General features: G+C 58.5%; 2 long non-coding RNA genes across 2 annotated transcripts; one reads left to right on the forward strand and one right to left on the reverse strand.

Moving 5' to 3' along the window:
- The first annotated feature begins 4,344 nt into the window (after positions 1-4,344).
- LOC107129043 (uncharacterized) lies at positions 4,345-9,818 on the forward strand. Its single transcript, XR_001489046.4, has 2 exons — positions 4,345-6,390; positions 8,035-9,818. It is a non-coding gene; the product is annotated as an uncharacterized lncRNA (long non-coding RNA).
- A 2,893-nt stretch (positions 9,819-12,711) lies between these two features.
- Positions 12,712-13,715, reverse strand: LOC141409816 (uncharacterized). The gene is made up of 2 exons (XR_012432129.1): positions 13,614-13,715; positions 12,712-13,194 (listed from the first exon to the last, which is right to left on the reverse strand). It is a non-coding gene; the product is annotated as an uncharacterized lncRNA (long non-coding RNA).
- Between the last annotated feature and the right edge of the window lie 4,421 nt (positions 13,716-18,136).

Below are 18,136 nucleotides of genomic sequence, written 5' to 3' on the forward strand. Positions count from 1 at the left end.
TCTGCCGAAGGATTTTCCATAAACGGAACGTGGACAGGTCCTGTAGGTGGGTCCTCCCTTTGGTCTCAGCATCATGGCTGAGACGAGTCCAGTCATAGCTACGTCAGAGTGGCAGGGTCCTTGCTTCTCACTGCTGTCCAGGTTCTCCTGTGCGTACCCCACAGGCTGTGCACCCACCGTGCCATCAGTGGGCATCTGGGGCGCATGGTAGACCACGTGCAGGTCAGCCCGCGTGAGCCCGTGTCCTGGTGTCCGCCCCGTGCAGTCCGTCCCTGGGGTGGCCTGAGGCTGCCTTGCCTCCCTTGGGCTGAGGCTGGAACAACTGCGGCCTCTCTTACCTTCCTGCTGGCGTCCTCTGGGGAGTATCCAGAAGTGAGGGATGGCGATGGCAGCCCCAGGAGATAATCCCACCAGCAGCCACGTGAGTGAGCTTGGAGACCACGCAGCCGAGAGAGGCCACCCGGCACAGAAAATACGGAGACAAGTCGTCCTGTTGTTCAGGACGCCAGGCCAGGGTCGTCTGCTGAGCAGCAACAGACGAGGAACGCCGGCTGCTACTGGCACCTCTGCCGTCCTGCAATTTACATCAAGTCTGAGCTCTGTGCGTGTGACACAGCGGCATCTAAAGCTGTCCCCAGCAAGGGCCCATGTAACCACCTCCTTCCCAGTCAGGCATTGGCTGTCCGGAGGCTGCCGGAAGCCGAAGTGGAGCCGCGTCGAATCCAGACCCCTCTCCCAGCTCCCCTCGTCTGGAAAGCAGCTCTCTCCAGCGCAGCCACTCAACACGGCTGGTCTCAGAGCAGCAGCGCACACCCACCCGCGGCCACCCCGGGCTCCTCCCGACACCCCCACGAAAGGCTGTGTTTCCACCCAACGAAGGGCTCCTGGAGTGCCTGTGTGTGGAGACAAGCCCAGGGCCATGGCACTGCAGGGCAGCCCTTTTCTCACTGAAAGCCTGCACCCTCCTCTCAGTGCTTTCCAGGAGGGGCTCCCTCAGGTCCGGGGGGTGTTGGCCAGAGCCCCACGGCTCACACCTCCTCTCCTGTCTCTGGCTTCCTGTCTTCAGGAGGATATTTCAAATTCCAAGAAAGCACTTAGTAACTTCTTTGTGTAATATTATGTTGAGAAATGATCATTTTACTTTCAGGTGACTTTTAAAAATTACATTCACAGAAATTTTAAAAAATCTCAATATGCAGCCATCTGCTTTTTCAGCTGGGGCATGCTTCAATTCTGTATTGGACACCAAGGAGAGCAGAGAGCCGGGCGCAGCACCTGCACGTGCAGATAGGCGGAGGGCCCCCGGAGGGCTCAGCTCCCTCCTGAGGGTCCAGCCTGGATGCAAGGTTGAGACGCACGTGGGGACCAGCGGGAGGTATCGGGCAGGGTGCGGGGGCTGGGAGGCCAGGGTTGTGCTCCTGGAATTCCATACTGGTCTGCAAACCCTGCTCAGTGGAACACCACACCAGACACAGCTCTGGGGCTGGAGGAGCCGCGGCCGCCCCGGGACCCCCACCATCCTGGCATCAAGGGTCTCAGACTCTGCTCTCTGTAAGCTCCCTCCGGGGGGAGCAGAGCCGGTGAGATTTGGAGGCCAGAGGGTACCTGGGCCCTTCCTGGAGAGTGGGGGGCACCTGGTGTTCACGGGAACATCCCGCTGCCATGAGGGTCCCCGGGGCAAGCTGGAAGTACATTCGGAGAAGGGGGGCTGCTCCTCTCAGGTAGCCCACTCCAGCCTGTCTGTGACACTGGCTTCTCGAGAGGAGTGAGGAGAGGGATGTGGGCCATCGGGAAACCAAGAAGCCTGAAAAATAACTATTAACAAGAGCGGGTCAGAGGAGCTGGGGAGAGAGCCCAGGCCGGCCCCATCCAGCTGGGGCTCCCGGAGGACGGGTCAGAGGAGCTGGGGAGAGGGCCCAGGTCGGCCGCGTCCAGCTGGGGCTCCCGGAGGACGGGTCAGAGGAGCTGGGGAGAGGGCCCAGGTCGGCCGCGTCCAGCTGGGGCTCTCGGAGGACAGGGGCCGCCCCAGGCTGCCAGTGCTGAAGTTTGGGTTCTCTGAGGACTGTAAGGGGGTCTCAGAGCCGTGTCCACAGATGGGGCAGGGACCTCCCCAGGGAACCTTCTCTCTGCTGGGCCAGCCCACCCCAGGGGCCGTAGACCGGGGAGTTAAAGAACAGAGTTAATGGACAGGATGAGCAGAGCCGCCTGGTTTGCCCGCAATGGGGTGAGGAAGGGAGTGGGGGGTCTGCCGTGAGTGGAGAGGACAGCCTGAGGCCTCAGGAATGCTGGCTGCCTGCCTGCAGTGGGAGCTAACTGGGGGTCTGTCGGGAAGGGGCCTGGCCGCGGGATTTAGGGGCAGTTTGGACACACTGGTCCGGTGACCATGATTTCAGATTCCAGATGCTGGTTTCTGAGTGGAGCTGTGGACTCTCCAGGACCCATCACTGAGGAGCAGCAGCATCTCCAGGGTCCCTGGGGCCCGGGGCTCTGAGGGAGGCTCCAAAGTCCCAGCACGAGGTCACCATGGGGCCCGGGGCTCTGAGGGAGGCTCCACAGTCCCGGCATGAGGTCACCGCGGGGCCCGGGGCCCAGGCACAGCAGCCACCAAGAGGAGGCCGGCGTGGACGCCTTGCAGAGAGTGAATTCCAAAGACAGCTCCTCCTGCTCTGAGACCCTCGCTCCCGAGCCACACTCAGCAGGTGACACGCAACAAGACCATCGGGGTCAGGGTCAGGGTCAGGGTCAGGGTCAGGGTCAGGGTCAGGTTTAGGGTGAGGGTCAGGGTGAGGGTCAGGGTCAGGGTGAGTGTCAGGGTCAGGGTTAGGGTCAGGGTCAGGGTCAGGATTAGGGTCAGGGTCAGGGTCAGGGTTAGGGTCAGGGTCAGGGTGAGGGTGAGGGTCAGGGTCAGTGTGAGGGTCAGGGTCAGGATTAGGGTCAGGGTCTGGGTGAGGGTCAGGGTCAGGGTGAGGGTTGGGGTGAGGGTCAGGGTCGGGGTTAGGGTCAGGGTCAGGGTCAGGGTGAGGGTCAGGGTCAGGGTTAGGGTCAGGGTCAGGGGAGGGTCAGGGTCAGGGTGAGGGTCAGGGTCAGGGTCAGGGTGAGGGTCGGGGTCAGGGTCGGGGTTAGGGTCGGGTCAGGGTCGGGGTTAGGGTCAGGGTCAGGGTGAGGGTCAGGGTGAGGGTCAGGGTGAGGGTCAGGGTCAGAGTCAGGGTCAGGGTCAGGGTGAGGGTGAGGGTCAGGGTCAGGGTCAGGGTGAGGGTCAGGGTCAGGGTCAGGGTTAGGGTCAGGGTCAGGGTCAGAGTCAGGGTCAGGGTCAGGGTGAGGGTCAGGGTCAGGGTCAGGGTGAGGGTCAGGGTCAGGGAGCCCAGGCTCCATTTGTGCCCGGGAGAGGCTGCGGCAGTCCAGGGCATTCCGGTGCCTGGCAGACAAGGAGCGAATTTTGGCCGTCACCCTCTCTGAGTGACTCCAGTGTGGAGACGCAGGGCCTGGGTCCCAGGGTTGTCTCAGTCTCAGTGCAGCCCCTCAAAATGGGGGGCCCATGCCCAGCACCCCGGGTGGGGAAGAGCAGGCAGCTAGCTGGAGCCTCTGGCCATTTCAAAAGAGGCCCCATTCCCTGGGCCTCGAGGGAGTGGCTGTGTACATGCAGACAGGCACTAACCCAAGTACGCACACACATACACACACACGTGTACACACACTCACACATGGATATTTGTACATACATACACGTGCACACAGGCCTGTGAACACAGGGATGCATGAAGGAGGCTCCCCTCTCTGCACCCCTAAGCTGCCTTCCAAAGGGACAGGTCCTGATTTCCCTGTGGTGGGACCCCGAGCGTGCCCGGCTCTGTGGGGCCAGGTGATGCACACCAACTCAGGGTCTGCTGAGGCAGGTGCACTGGCGACGGTGGACAGCAGAGAAGCGGGATGCCTGGCGGCAGGGACTCTGCCCTCATAGCTCCTCTGCTAGGGAGGGACCAGGTCCCACTGTCAACCAAGGGAAGCCAGGCCCTGGCCACCCGGCCCTGCATTTCAGAGGGGCCAGCACCCAGTGCTCTGGGGTCTTAGTCACTGAATGAGCCTGGGCACCTGCCTGCCCTCTCCGGCCTCAGTCTACCCCTGTACTGCTGGGCGGCGGATCAGGGCATAGCAAAGGACCATTTCAGCTCTGCCGGTGCCACCTTGCTGAAGTCCTGGCCGCTTTTTCCTGCATCCCGGGGTTTTCTGACAAAAGAGGAGCATGTTAGTGCTTGAAATGGCCTTACCTCTTGCTATTTTTGCAGGAGGCCTGAACGCAAGTGTTAAAAATAGAAATAATGAGGGAAAGCAGCAGCTTCTGCCCTTGAGTCCTGAGGCCAGGACAGGGCTCCCAGGATTCTCTCCGAGCTCGTGATGATAAATGATCATTGGGCTGCATTTGTCCTTAGCTAATTTATCCTCGGCCTAGAGAGAAAGTTTCTGCCTTTTTTTTTTTTTTTTAAGAGGAAAGCTGGAAAGGTGCTTCAGGCCTAATATCTTTGCTTGGTCTCTTTTTTGGGCACTGGGCCCTGTATTTTCCACCTGGCAATGCCGTGTGGGGCTTGTTCCAGGCGCTCTACGGGCCTCGTGCCGCCTGTGCTGGCTGGAGCCAGCGTGGCGATCAGATGTCTGGGTGTGCCTGGCACGACCCCACCTCACTGCTCCCCTGAGCTGTCTTTCCCCTGCAGAGGGGCCAAGGAGCACCCCTGGGAGGCCGTGAGTGTCAGCAAGAAAGGCACGGCAGGGCAGGGACAGGGCAGGGTGAGCAGGACTCCAGCGCGTGGTGGCCGCGAGTCCCAGCTCTCAGAGGAACAGGCCTTGAAGATGCAGGGAGGTTTGCACCGACAAAAGCCTCGGCATCTCTCTTTATTTTTACCTTACATGCACCGCCACCGCGGCTTCCTGCTGTAGCCTCTCCCCACCCGAGAGGCATTCCCAGCTCCCAGGACCACAGAGAGGGGCAGGGGTCTTCAGTGTGGCTAAAGGCCACCGCCTGCAGCACCTGGGATGGAGCTGCCAACTACCCCCATCTTCAGAGCTGAAGTCTCCTAGCGTTTGGGCCTTGACTTTCTTAATGTGAGATACAGCTCAAAGCTTGCAGTGACATTTCTGTCTTCGGGTGCTAAAACTGCATTTCCTTCTTGAGTTCCATGTTTCAGGGAGAGAATCATGAAGAAACAGAATAAAGGACTTTGTTGCAAGCTGCAGTCATAAAGAAGGACATGTGGGTGAGGCTGGGAGCCCGGGGAGCCTGGTGTCAGCTCCAATCCGAGCAGCGGGGCCAGCAGGAAGACCCGGCCTCTGTGAGTATGTGGGGTGCTTTGGAGATGGGGGTGTGTTTAGACTTTGTCGCTTACATGTTATTCCCATGGCAGGCTCTGCACCAGTCCCAGCACTGCCTGCTGCATCTGATTCTGCCAGTGCTGCCCACTTAGCTTTTGGGTACATGGAAGTTCTGCATCGTGGTTCCTGCTGAAGAAGGGAGTGTGTGGCTGTGTATGTGTGTGTGCACAGGCATGCACACACCTGTGTTTACGTGAACACATATGAGCAAGTGCATGTGTATACGCATGAACACGTGTGTGCACTGAGGTACATGCATGTGTGCATTCGCCTACATGTACATGTGTGTGTGCACGTGGTACACATGTGCGATTGGCAAGCGTGTGCACACATATGTATATGGGCACATGTATATGCAGGCATGTATGCACGTTTGGGCACATATATGTACAGGCATGTATGCACACGTGGGTGTGCATGTATATTATATGAACACACGTGTGCGTCCATTTACAGGCATGTGTGCATGTATGTGTGTTTGGCGTGTGCGTATTTGTTACGTATATGTGGCCACACACGGATACAGGTATGTGTACACACGTGCATGCACGCTTGCCCAGATACAGACCTGCACGCCTCCCTGCCCTCCATCCCGCCTTTGGGGTCTCCATCACCGCTGCTTGTTGATAGGTCTTGAAAAGGTCCAGGCTGGCGGGCATGTCCTGCTGCCCAGGTGGGCAGGAGTGGGAACAGCATATCTGGGCCTTCTCCAGGTTTCCTCTGTCAGCCCGGAGGAGGGCAATCACGACACAATTTCTTACAATAATGATACCTCACATTGCATAATCGTTCATGTCCTTCAAAATATTGAAAATCGTAGCACAGAAAGTTTGAAGGGTTCCACAGCAACTCAGCACCACGAAGTCAGCCACGGCCCCACACGTCGACGGCTCAGTTGGGTGACGTGGCCGGCCCCGGGGACGCCTCTTTCTGCTGACGTTCATCCACATCCACATCCAGAGCTTCTCGGTGTCCAGGAGATGCTGCCAGCTCCTGGCCCCAGGATGGGTGTGAGGCTGTGGCCCCGGGGTAGGTCCCACCAGGGTCTGAAACGGTGCCCTGAGGTGGAGGGAGGTTGGGGGCAGTGAATCCTGCTTTGAGAACTGCTGTCAGCTGTTCGGGGTGGATGGGGTGTGGGCTCAGGGCTGCGTCTGACATGTAGGTTGGCTCCAGCTATCGCCCCAGATAGGGTCTGTCCACAGCAGCAGTGGGATGAGTGCTGGGCTGAGGGCCCAGCGTGTGGGCTGAGCAGTTTGCTGGCCACATCCAAGCTCTACTGGGGAAAGAAGTCCGCTGGTGCCTGTGGTAGGAAACTAGTGCCTCACCCTGGGGCCAGATCAGGGGATCTGGGGGGTGGGAAGTGCTGTCCTCGGCTTGGCTGCTCTCTGTGCGCTGGACAATCCAACCCAAATGCACATGTGTGTGTGAGCTCATGGTGAGCAGAGCCTCCCGCTTCGGCAGAGGTCTGTGACTGCCTCCGGAGCGCCTTCCCTTAAAGACACCACCAAGGCCTGGTGGACGTCACGAGTGTCCTGCCCAAGGCCCTGTGATTACTGGACTCCCTCAACCTGCTGCCTCCGACTCTTCCTCACTTTCTAAACCTTCTCTCCACTTCCTGGGGAGCTCCTCCTGCACGACGTGTCCTGGCTCCTGCGCTGCCACACCGACCACGTCCCTCTTTCAGCCGGTCCCCGATACTGAGCATCTTAGAGGCAGCCACTCTTCGCAGACCTGGTTGCCCATCTTCCACCATTTGCATCTCCTCCTGTGCACAGAGGAAGAAACCAAGGCTTCCAGCCCCGGAGCTGGCAAACGCAGAGACCCCAGGCTCCCTGTGTGCCTGGACCGCTGGCCTTTCCCTCTGCTGCCTGGGGCGTCCTGAAGTACCGGGCTCGGGGGTGGAACCCGCACGTGGAACCAGGACAAGCAGGCCACACGGAGGGACGCTGACCACGTCCCTGAAGCTGCAGTGGCGAGGAGGGGACTGACTTCAGTGTGAGCTCAGGAAGGCAGCGTCCGGCTCGGATTTTAGAAATGGACAGAAACCCCCACGTGGTGTCTCCTTGGTTTAACCGAGAGATGCTGAGGCCTGGTGTCCGCTACCCTCCCTCCCGCAGGCCAGACTCAAGAGGAGGCAGTGCAGGAGGATGGCACAGCTGGGCCTGTCTCCTCGCGGCCCGGATGCGGCGTCGGCCACCGTGTGGTCTCTGCATGCGGGCGGGTGGGCTCTGCAAGGCCTCGTCGGGGAGAGGGCGGGCGCTGGGGCCACATCGCACCCCTGATTCGTGTCCTCCAGCCTGTTTCCTTGCCTTACGTGGGACACAATCACCACCTGCGGGGAGTCCTGCTGCTGCACGACAGCGAGTAGAGGTGCCCGGCACAGGCACACGGCAGGCACTCGGCCAGCGCTCACTCCTGGGTCCTCGTGTGCCTGAGAACCACTAGGCTTCAGGCTTCCAAGAGGCGTCTCGCAGGGGCAGTCTCTCTGACCTCGCCTCTGCCCCGTGTCTGGATCCCTCGTGCGGGGCCCCCAGACTAGAGGCAGCCGGGAGGTGGAGTCCGGACGCGGAGGGAGAGACAGGATCTCCGAATTCAGTGGTTATGGGTGGACAGTGGCAGCCAGAATTACACACCAGTCCCACAGCGGGGGTTTTAAGCACTAATATTTTACAGGTGAAAAGCTACATCTCCCACGGCAGATAGCCACCATCACGGCTGTTAGATGCCTGCGGACCGGACGATGCATCTAAAGGAAAACGGACCCAGGCGGGAAGACCAGCGGCCGCCCGAGTGTTGGCAGAAGCAGGCCCGTTGCTGAATCGTGATGTTTGTAGAAATCGCTGTTTTAGCCACTGTTGGCTCCTCTCAAACTCCTGACCGACCCCAAGAGCTGCCGGGAAGCCCCTTCCCCTGCGACTCCTCAGGGACACGGGCTCCGGCTGCAGCCTCAAGTGACCCCTTTGCAGGAGTCCAGGAAAAGAGAAGCTGCTTCTGTGGATTTCTGTCCTAGATGAAGCCACAGCGGCAGGAAGTGGTAGCTGGCTGCTCCCAGGGTCTGTTTGGCTGGGACAAGAGGTCTCAAAGCTGTCCCTGGGAAGGAGCTTAGGCGGTGCTGAGCTGATGTTCAGGGGGGCGGAGGGAGAGACAGGGAAAAAGCTTAGGCAGTGCTGAGCTGATTTTCGGGGGGGCAGAGGGAGAGACAGGGCCGGAGACACGGGGAACACGGTCCAGAGGCAGCGGGGAGCAGTGGGAGGGAGAGCCAGATCCTCTGCGACACTGGCTGTGGGCTGGGACAACGGGGGAGGGTGAGGCAGTCCCAGCTCTCAGGGCCTCTGGCCCAGGATGGGGTGTGAGATGGCCAAGCTGCCGTGGGGCCGCCCAGGAGGAGGAGAAGCAAACCCATCGGGGAGGGCTCACGGGCCTGGTGGTATCTGCAGAGGCTCCTGAAGGGTGTGTGAGAGTGTCCAGGAAGGGTGCTTGGAGGGAGCCCTGGGCGAGTGGCCGGCACGAACAAAGGCCTAGGGTGCCCAGAGCCCTGTGTGGGTCGGAGCTGGGTCTTTCCAGGTCAGGGTTAAGGTTCGGGCTGTGTCTCTTTTCCACAGCCCTTGAGAGCAGTAAGATTTCCGCAAATGTAGCTTGCATGGTTTCTGACAGTCAGAAATAATCCACATGGTAGGCTTTCTGTAATCCTGTACTTTAAAATTGGCATCACAGACCAGTGCCCCTGCAGAGAGCAGCCTGGGCCTCCAAATGGAGGAGCCTGCTGGGGAATGAGCTGTCTCGGGGGTCCACACTGGAGGAGCCACGCCCAGGCTGGAAAGCCTCTATGCATAGCGGGCCCCGGAGCCGCAGGTCCCTGGTGCAGGGGGTGGAGGTCAGGCAGGCCCTGGGCAGCCAACTGCTGCCCGAAGCCCACCCTGAGGAGGGAGGGAGGCAGAAGAGGAGGCAGGACAGATCCCTTGGGGGAGGCAAAGCCACTTCCCCAGACCCAGCAGTGCCCATATCTGGGGGACCCCAGGAAGGGCCGGCACTTCGTGGACACCCCTCCGGCCAGGCCCTTGGTTCCAAGTTCACACCGGCTCCCTGTGGAATGGTCTGACGGACAGGAGTCTGACCTGGAGAATCCATGCCTCTCACACATGGAGCTGGGCAACAGCTGGGACCTGCCCCGCTCAGCCTCAGGCTCCCCGGAGGCTCCCCTGCCACAAGAGGGGCTGTCCCGGGTGCTTCGAGTGGAGTGAGCTAGAGGGAGTGGGACAGTAGGGCCGCCTGGGAGAGCCGGCCTTGCCCACCACCTGGCCGGAGCTGGACTGACGTCGGCTGGCTCCAAGTCCAGGAGGACACTCATGAACTCTGAGCTACTCAGAGGGTACGAGTCCTGCTGCAACACAGTGGTCTTTACAAAGTGTGAATGAACTGAAACTTCATAAATCATCTAAATTTACAATATCCAAACAGAACTACCTCTTTTTTAGATTTATTTATTTAGTTATCGAGAGAGGGTCTCGCTCTGTCACCAGGCTGGGTGCAATCGTGGCTGACTGCAGCCGCGAACTCTCAGACCCAGGGGTCCTCGTGCCTCAGTCTTCTGAGTAGCTGGGACCACAGGTGGGAACCACCAGGCCCAGCTAAAATGCCTTAAAAAGAATCATCTAAGGCAGGGGTAGAAGCTACAGCTCCAGGGCCCAAGTCAGCCTCTGTTTTTGTCACACAGGGGGCTAAAAATGATTTTTGTATCTTTAAATGGTTGGAAAATCAAGAGACTATTTTGTGACATGTGAAACTTATAGGAAATTCAAATTTTAGCTCCATAAACAAGGAAAGGTGGGGGGCACAGCCACACGCACTCATCGTGTGTGTCGAAGTCTGCTCTGAGCCACAGCGGCAGACGTGAGTGTTTTCACTGGAGGCAGAGTGACCTCACGGCCTGAAACGCACCGTCCTCCCTTCACACAGCAGTGTGTCCGCCCAGTTCTCAGGCTCCTTGGCAAGGCTGGAGCCCCAAGGGGCTTCCTACCCCCGAGTTTCCCCTGCCCGCAGACCCCATAACCAGAAGCCGGCTCGCCCGGTGCCCTGATCCCACCCTGTCCATGCCACGGTCCCCTTCCTGTCCACACATCCCAGGTCTTCCCTGGCAGCCTTTGGTGACAAGTGCAGACACGCTGCCCCTCGTCGTCTGGGGTCCTTGGTCGCCTCTCACCTGTCACCCAGGTGGCAGGTGCGGCCCTCGGGCCCACTCTGAGGGTGATGGGCTGATGCTCCCGGATGGACGTCAGGCTCCGTGACGGCTGGTCCTACACGGTCTTCCCCAGCTGTCCCTGAGGCCACGCCCCTCTCCTGCTGCAGAAACCTGGGTTTCCTATGCCAGGCTTAAATGAAAGCAGCCTCGGGACAGAAGTCCAAGAAAGGCCAAGAGGACTCCAGCTTGATTGTTCCTCAAGCCTGCTCTTGGCAGAGAGAACCGGGTAAATCTGAGGAACTGGGGAGAGGGCCTTGCCCCATGGGCAGGATTGTCACTGCCAGGACAGGGGCTGCTTTGGGTGCCGAGTCCTGTAAGCTGCTTGGACCCATCCACAACTTCTTCTGTGTGCTGCCGGCAGCTGACCAGCGGCCACACATCCTGGACGCGTGGGGATGGAGCCACGGGCAGGGTACAGTGGCAACCGCAGAGCTGGGGCTTCCCAGGGGCACCGGTGGGGCCCAGCAGAGGCACCCATGGAAAGGAGTGAGTCCTCCAGGGCCGTCTAAGCAGTCGTGTTCCACCCATTCAGTAGCTTCAAAAACAGGCTCACGGTTTGGCTACAAGCCCAGGTCTCCAGCTCAGTTCCCTCACCTTAGGGCTCCCCGTGGTCATGGGCAACACAGCGTCCCACGTTCCAGATGGAGGTCAGGAGCGGAGGGGACAGGAGGTGAGGAGGTGAGTGGGCAGCGCCGACAAGGAGGGAACCCACCCATGCTCTAGACAGGGTTTAGGAGTGGAGGGGACTGAACAAAAGGAATCGTCTTCATTTCACCTTCTAGTAAAGAGAACAGGCTTCAGCCAAGGGAAGGAGGGTGGAAGTGCAGAGCCCTCCTGTGCGGGAGCCCTGGGACGGGGGCACCATCCCCCAGCCCCCGGGAGCCGCCGATCCCCCCAAGACCGGCCTGCACCTGCACATGCTGGGGGCGGGGGCCTGGAATTGTTCTGCCACAGTGGCCCGGCCGGCAGGGAGATCAGAGGAAGAAATAAAATCCTCAGACCTCACCGGGGGTCCCGAAGAGCAGCCTTTGCCCGGGGCCCTCACGCAGATCCCCGCGTCGCAGGGCATCGCGGTCCCTGTTACCATAAGCGATAATGCAGAAGTGTGATAAAAACCGTCTGTCGTTCATAAAATGTGATGATGCCTTTCTGCAAAGCCATAAGCCAGCCCGGGGCTCAGCCAAGAAACGGCTGTAAAATCTGGCGTCATGGCCTCAAAGCATACTTTCCAATATAAAGAATTTTCTAGGCAGCTGTTTCCAGAATTTATCTGTGTGCAATAATTGTACACCTAAAACTATGGCTGTGTTCCACGTCTGGTGGTCTCTTTAGCAGTTCCTCCCCTGTGACGGCGAGAAAGCGCCTTCTTAATGCGGATGGGCTCCGGGTGACGAGTGACCGCCTCGGGTTTGCTTGCTAATGACTTTGCCATCGGACATGAGCACAGGTGCCTGGGGAGGTGCCGTCTGTCTTTGTGATCCCCCAGGTTGCCAGGAAGGAGGAACTCATGCCTCTGTTGAGAAGAGCAGGTTTTGTCTTGATTGGACTCAGAGGCCCTGAGAGCAGGAATTCCCCTCCCAAGGGCTCCCCAGGAGACCCCTCGGGCCAGGACTCCCAGGGCCCCCCAGGAGACCCCTCGGGATGGGACTCCCAAGGGCCCCCCAGGAGACCCCTCGGGACAGGACTCCCAGGGCCCACACAGAGCCTGGTGTTCGGAGGACAGAACCTGTGGGGACCAAAAGCGGGCACAGCTGGGCTTGCACGGAAAGCCGGGGAGGGAGGGGGAGCTGGAGCCAGAACTGGCCCCTTTGGCGGTGGGGGTGGCGGGGTACAGGGAGTCAATGGCCCCAGCCCCAGCGACAGCACAGCCGCCCCCCCAGGGGGAAGGGGATGCTGAATGGGACAGAGAACCCCACATCCTCCACACCTGAGGCCATAGCCCGAGGCTTTCACTCCAGACCCAGACATGTACCGGCTCTGATAAGAAGTTCCCTGTAATTTATTCTCCCTTGAGTCTGAAATTTGCTTCTAAATATCCAATCTTGTTTGTCTGATATATGCGTTTTCATCTCGAATCACCAAGCCTGTAGATTACACTCATGCATGAAATATTTGGTGAATACCTTTTAATTTTACAAAATGCCTCCTTCTGAAATTACCCCTCCGTACCCGGGAAAACACAGAATGACATCACATCACGGCCAGCTTGGAGGTACAAGTATTTTGCAAATCTTTTTTTTTTGAGACAGAGCCTTGCTCTGTCGCCCAGGCTGGAGTGCAGTGGCCGGATCTCAGCTCACTGCAAGCTCCGCCTCCTGGGTTTACGCCATTCTCCTGCCTCAGCCTCCCAAGTAGCTGGGACTACAGGCGCCCGCCACCACACCCGGCTGATTTTTTGTATTTTTAGTAGAGACGGGGTTTCACCGTGTTAGCCAGGATGGTCTTGATCTCCTGACCTCGTGATCTGCCCGCCTCAGCCTCCCAAAGTGCTAGGATTACAGGCTTGAGCCACCGCGCCCGGCCGCAAATCTTAACAATGTTGGCTTTCTACAAGCAAGTGGGCGAGTGTTGATGGACACAGAGTCACACTCTACCTGTTGGAGGAAGGGGACGATTTAATTGATGACATCTTTGGTTCCCGTCCCCATCCTCCCTGGGCCCCTCTGTACTGGGGGGCTGTGGCCTCGCGATGATCTAGGCCCACAGAGCAGCCCCCAAATCCTCTTCAGATTCCTTTCAACTCGGTGCTGTGACGTCTGTGACTTCATGAGAAAGGACGCGCTTCCAAGCAGCCGCTGAGAGCGACAGCCAGGCCGACCGGCAAACAGCCCACAGCCAGCACGAGGAGCCGCAGAAGCCACAGCGCCCACACGGGGGTCTCCATCCCCTCCATGGAGGTGCTCCCTGCCTATCCGCTGGGCCCACTCACAGGGCCCCTCTGCGGACGCTGCCCGGCCTCCCTCACCCCCCTGAGGCATCCCTCCGTCAGGTGCTGAGAACCTGCGTCTCTCACCTGCTTTTCCCAAGGCTGGAGCTTCCCCAGGATGAGAGCGGGGCCTGGGCTCCCAGCTCTGGTTTCTAGCCTGGGACCTGGCCCCTGGCTTGTGAGAGGACTGAAGTGGCTGTGTCTCCACACAGCTGACAGCTTCACGAGACAGAAGGGGAGGTCAGGGCCAAGCCCCAGTGATGAGAAGACTCAGAACCCCATGACCCGGCCACAGACGGCAGCTGGCTTAGTCCTCACGACAAGGTGAGAGCCAACAGCTCCCTCCCGCCGTGGGAAACCAGCTCTGAGAGATTCTCCGACATGCCCAGGGCCGTCCGGCTGGCGAGGGACAAGCCAGACCTAACCCCTGTGTGCTGGCTCCAAGCCCACCCTCAGCCTGTCCCTCCCCCAGCGCTGGCCTGTCCCTCCCACACCCCTCCTGCTGCCTCCAGCACGGGGAGCCCCAGGGAAGGGCAGGAGCCCGGGAGGCAGATGTGGGCATCTTGTTCCTAAGTGTCCAGAATTCCAAGACGGCTTAGGGCTGAGTGGGTGAGGCTGGTGGAAAGGTCAAGTTTCTCTATAAAAATAGTGACCACAATAATAGCAACATATGCTTTGTAGCAAAGACTCCCTGCGTGCAAACCCCTGAGGCTGGCCCAGCTGCAGCCACGCCAGGTGCCGTCTGCTGTGGGGCCAGCTCCTCCCTCCTCCTCCAGCTCCTCGGGCTGTCTGGTCTGGGGATGTGGCTTTGGGGCCTCTGGGGCTCGGTGGCCTGCAGCCCATCCCCTTACCTTCAAGGGCCCCTTAGGGCACAGAGCGCCCCTTCGAGTAGCATCTCTGGGATGCAGGGCCAGCTGTGCCCCTGGGTGCTGCACCCTCTGCTCTGCCTTCTCCAGTGCCCCGGTCAGGATTGGCCCCCCGACTCCGGCAGGAGCTTGGTTTGGCTGTCCCAGCCCTGGGCATCTTCTCCCTCAGACCGTGGCCTTGCAGGGCCCATGAGGGTCAAAAAGCAGAGTTCTGGCTGTTTTGTTTTTTGGGTTTTTTTTTTTTTTTGAGACAGGGTCCAGCTGTTGCTCAGGCCGGAGTGTAGTGGTGTGATCGCCACTCACTGCAGCCTGGATTTCCTGGGTTCAGGTGATCCTCCGACCTCAGCTGCCTGAGTAGCTGGGACTACAGGCATGCACCACCACACCCGGCTGATGTCTGTGTTTTTTGTAGAGATGGGGTCTCCCTGTGTTCCCTCAGCTGCTCCCGAACTAGCTCAATCAATCCGCCCACCTAGGCCTCTGAAGTGCTGGGATGACAGGTGTGAGCCCCCGTGAGCCCGGCCCCTGAACATTTTTTGGAATCTTTCATGTAACTAATCTGTAGGCCTAGAAGTTTGGTCATTGCTCTAAGTAGCTTCTCGGTAGAGAACTAAGAATTCTGTGTTTGACGACTGTAGGGGCCACATCTGACCCACTCCCTTCTCTCCCCTCTGTCCCTGGCAGAGGCAGGGTCTGGCGCACAGCAGCTGCTCACCAAATGCAAAATCCAAGTTTTGGCCGGGCGCGGTGGCTCAAGCCTCTAATCCCAGCACTTTGGGAGGCCAAGACGGGCGGATCACGAGGTCAGGAGATCGAGACCATCCTGGCTAAACGGTGAAACCCCATCTCTACTAAAAAATACAAAAAACTAGCCGGGCGAGGTGGCGGGCGCCTGTAGTCCCAGCTACTCGGGAGGCTGAGGCAGGAGAATGGCGTAAACCCGGGAGGTGGAGCTTGCAGTGAGCTGAGATCCGGCCACTGCACTCCAGCCTGCGTGACAGAGCGAGACTCTGTCTCAACAACAACAACAACAAAAAAATCCAAGTTTGCGCGTCTTCTCTTCACCGGCCACAGGTCACCGTGGTCACGGGGCTGACGTCACTGCCCAGCCTCCCGCAGGCTCAGCTAGCAAGGGCTGGAGAAGCAGGCAGAGGTTTCCATGGAGGATAAAACTGGTGCCAGACGGTGCAGGACAAGGACGGGCTCTGGAGAAGGTGAGGTTTAAACGGGGTCCTGAAGAGAAGGAGAAAGTAGCCCAAAAAGAGGAGAAAGATGTGTGCACCCCAGACAGAGCAGAGGCCGCGGAGCCAGAGTGAACCTCAGCCAGGGAGGAGGAAGTCATTTTGCCCACAGCTGAGACCAGCCTGGTCTTCTGGCCCCGTGGCCCACGAGGCTCTTCCGACAGGCAGTTCCACACCTGCGGGCCCACCCCACACCTCCCTGCCCGCCGCTCACCAGGCCACAGTCCCTCCTCAGGGCCGCCCCACACGTCCCCGTCAGGTGAAATTGTCTGGCCTGGCTTCTGTTTTAGGGGTAAATATTGGACTGCCCTGGTTCTCTGACGGTGATTGGTGTACCCTGAGATCCATGGTTTTCTTTTTTTTTTTTTTTGAGTCGGGGTCCTGCTCTGTCACCCAGGCTGGAGTGCAGTGGCACGATCATCGCTCACTGCAGCCTCAAACTCCTGGCTTCAGGTGACCCTCCTGCTTCAGTCGCCCAAGTCGCTGGGACTGCAGGTGCACACCACCACACACAGCTATTTCTTAAAATGTTTATGGAGATGGGGTCTTGCTATGTTGCCCAGGCTGGTCTTGAACTCCCGGCCTCAAGCGATCCTCCACTATGGCCTCCCTCTGGGATTACAGGTGTGAGCCTGTGTGCCTGGCCTAGCTCTATTTTCCAGCGCAGAAAGTACTAGGACCAGAAGTGTTTCAAGTTTCAGATGTTTCAGATTTTGCAATATTGGCACATATGTAATGAGATATCTGGAGGATAGGATCCAAGTCTGAACATGAAATTTATTTATGTTTCATGCACACCTTAGACACAGAGAAGGTAATTTGTTCACTATTTTTAAAGATTTCATGCATGAAACGAGATTTGGACTGTGACCCACCTGAGGAGTCTTCCACTGGTGGCCTCGTGACGCTCAAAAGGTTTCCTGTTTTGGAGTATTGTGAATTCTGGATTTTCGGATTAGAGATGCTCCCTCGATTTCTTGAGTCCGTTTTGGCAATCTGAATTTTTCTTTAAAAATAACCATTCCATTTGCATTATCGAATACGACGGTGGCGGGTGGCACGGTTCTCCGGGACTCCGACGAAGTCTCGCTTCACGTCCCTTCTCACCCCTAACGGCACTGATTTTCTCTTCTCTCCTTAATCTCACAAACTGGCTTCTGCGTCTTTTGAGGAAGGGTCTTTGTTCCTTCATCAGCTCTGTTTGGTTCTCCTTCGCACTGGTTTTTGGTTTGTTCTGTAAGAATTTGTTCCTTCCTTGTTTGGCCTGTTTTATTGTTTTTTCCAGTTTCTTTAACTGAAAGCCTGGCCATGCCCTTCCCTCCCCTCCCATCCCTCTGCTTCCCTCCCCTTCCCTTCCCTCCCCTCCCCTCTCCTTTCCTTCCCTCCGCTTCCCTCCCCTTCCCTTCCCTTTCCTTCCTTTCCCCTCCCCTCCCTTCCCCTTCCCTTCCCTTTCCTTCTTTTCTCCTCCCCTCCCCTTCCCTCCGCTTCCCTCCCCTCCCCTCCCCCCTTCCCTTCCCTCCGCTTCCCTCCCCTCCCCTTCCCTTCCCTCCGCTTCCCTCCCCTCCCCTCCCCTTCCCTCCACTTCCCTCCCCTTCCCTTCCCTTTCCTTCCTTTCCCCTCCCCTCCCCTTCCCTCTCCTCCCCTTCCCTTTCGTTCCTTTCCCCTACCCTCCACTTCCCTTCCCTTTGAGGCAGAGTCTCACACTGTGGCCCAGGCTGGAGTGCGGTGGTGTGATCTCGGCTCGGTGCGACCTCCACCTCCTGGGCTCAAGCGATTCTCCTGCCTCAACCTCCCGAGTCGCTGGGACTACAGGCGCCCGCCGCCACGCCCGGCTAATCTTTGGATTTTTAGTCGAGAGGGGGTTTCACCATGTGGGCCAGGCTGGTCTCAAGCTCCTGACCTCAGGTGATAAACCTGCCTCGGCCTCCCGAAGTGCTGGGATTCCACGCCTCCAGGAGGCGTGAGCCACGGTGCTGGCCTCACTGATGTTCAGTCATTATCATTTTCTAATGAACGTGGTTGCCGTTCCTCCGAGCGCCGCCGCGGGCGTCCTGCGGATTTCGGCAGGTGCTGTTCCCATCCGTGTTCGCTTAACACAAACTATGATGCCCCTTTTGCTCCTTCAAAACCCAGAAATTACATATGAGTGTTTTTATTTGTGATATTAATTTCCAAGTAGACTTTTTTTTTTTTTTTTTTGAGATGGAGTCTCACTCTTGTCACCCAGGCTGGAGTGCAGTGGTGCGATCTCGGCTCACTGCAACCTCCGCCTCCCTGGTTCAAGCCATTCTCCTGCCTCAGCCTCCCAAGTAGCTGGGATTACAGGTGCCCGTCACCACGCCTGGCTAATTTTTTGGAATTTTAGTAGAGACAGGGTTTCACCATGTTGGTCAGGCTGGTCTCAGACTCCTGACCTCGTGATCCGCCCACCTCGGCCTCCTGAAGTCCTGGGATTACAGGTGTGAGCCACCGCGCCCGGCCCAGGTAGAAATATTTTTAAAGT

Source organism: Macaca fascicularis, chromosome 3 (genome assembly GCF_037993035.2).
Source record: "Macaca fascicularis isolate 582-1 chromosome 3, T2T-MFA8v1.1".
NCBI lineage: Eukaryota > Metazoa > Chordata > Mammalia > Primates > Cercopithecidae > Macaca > Macaca fascicularis.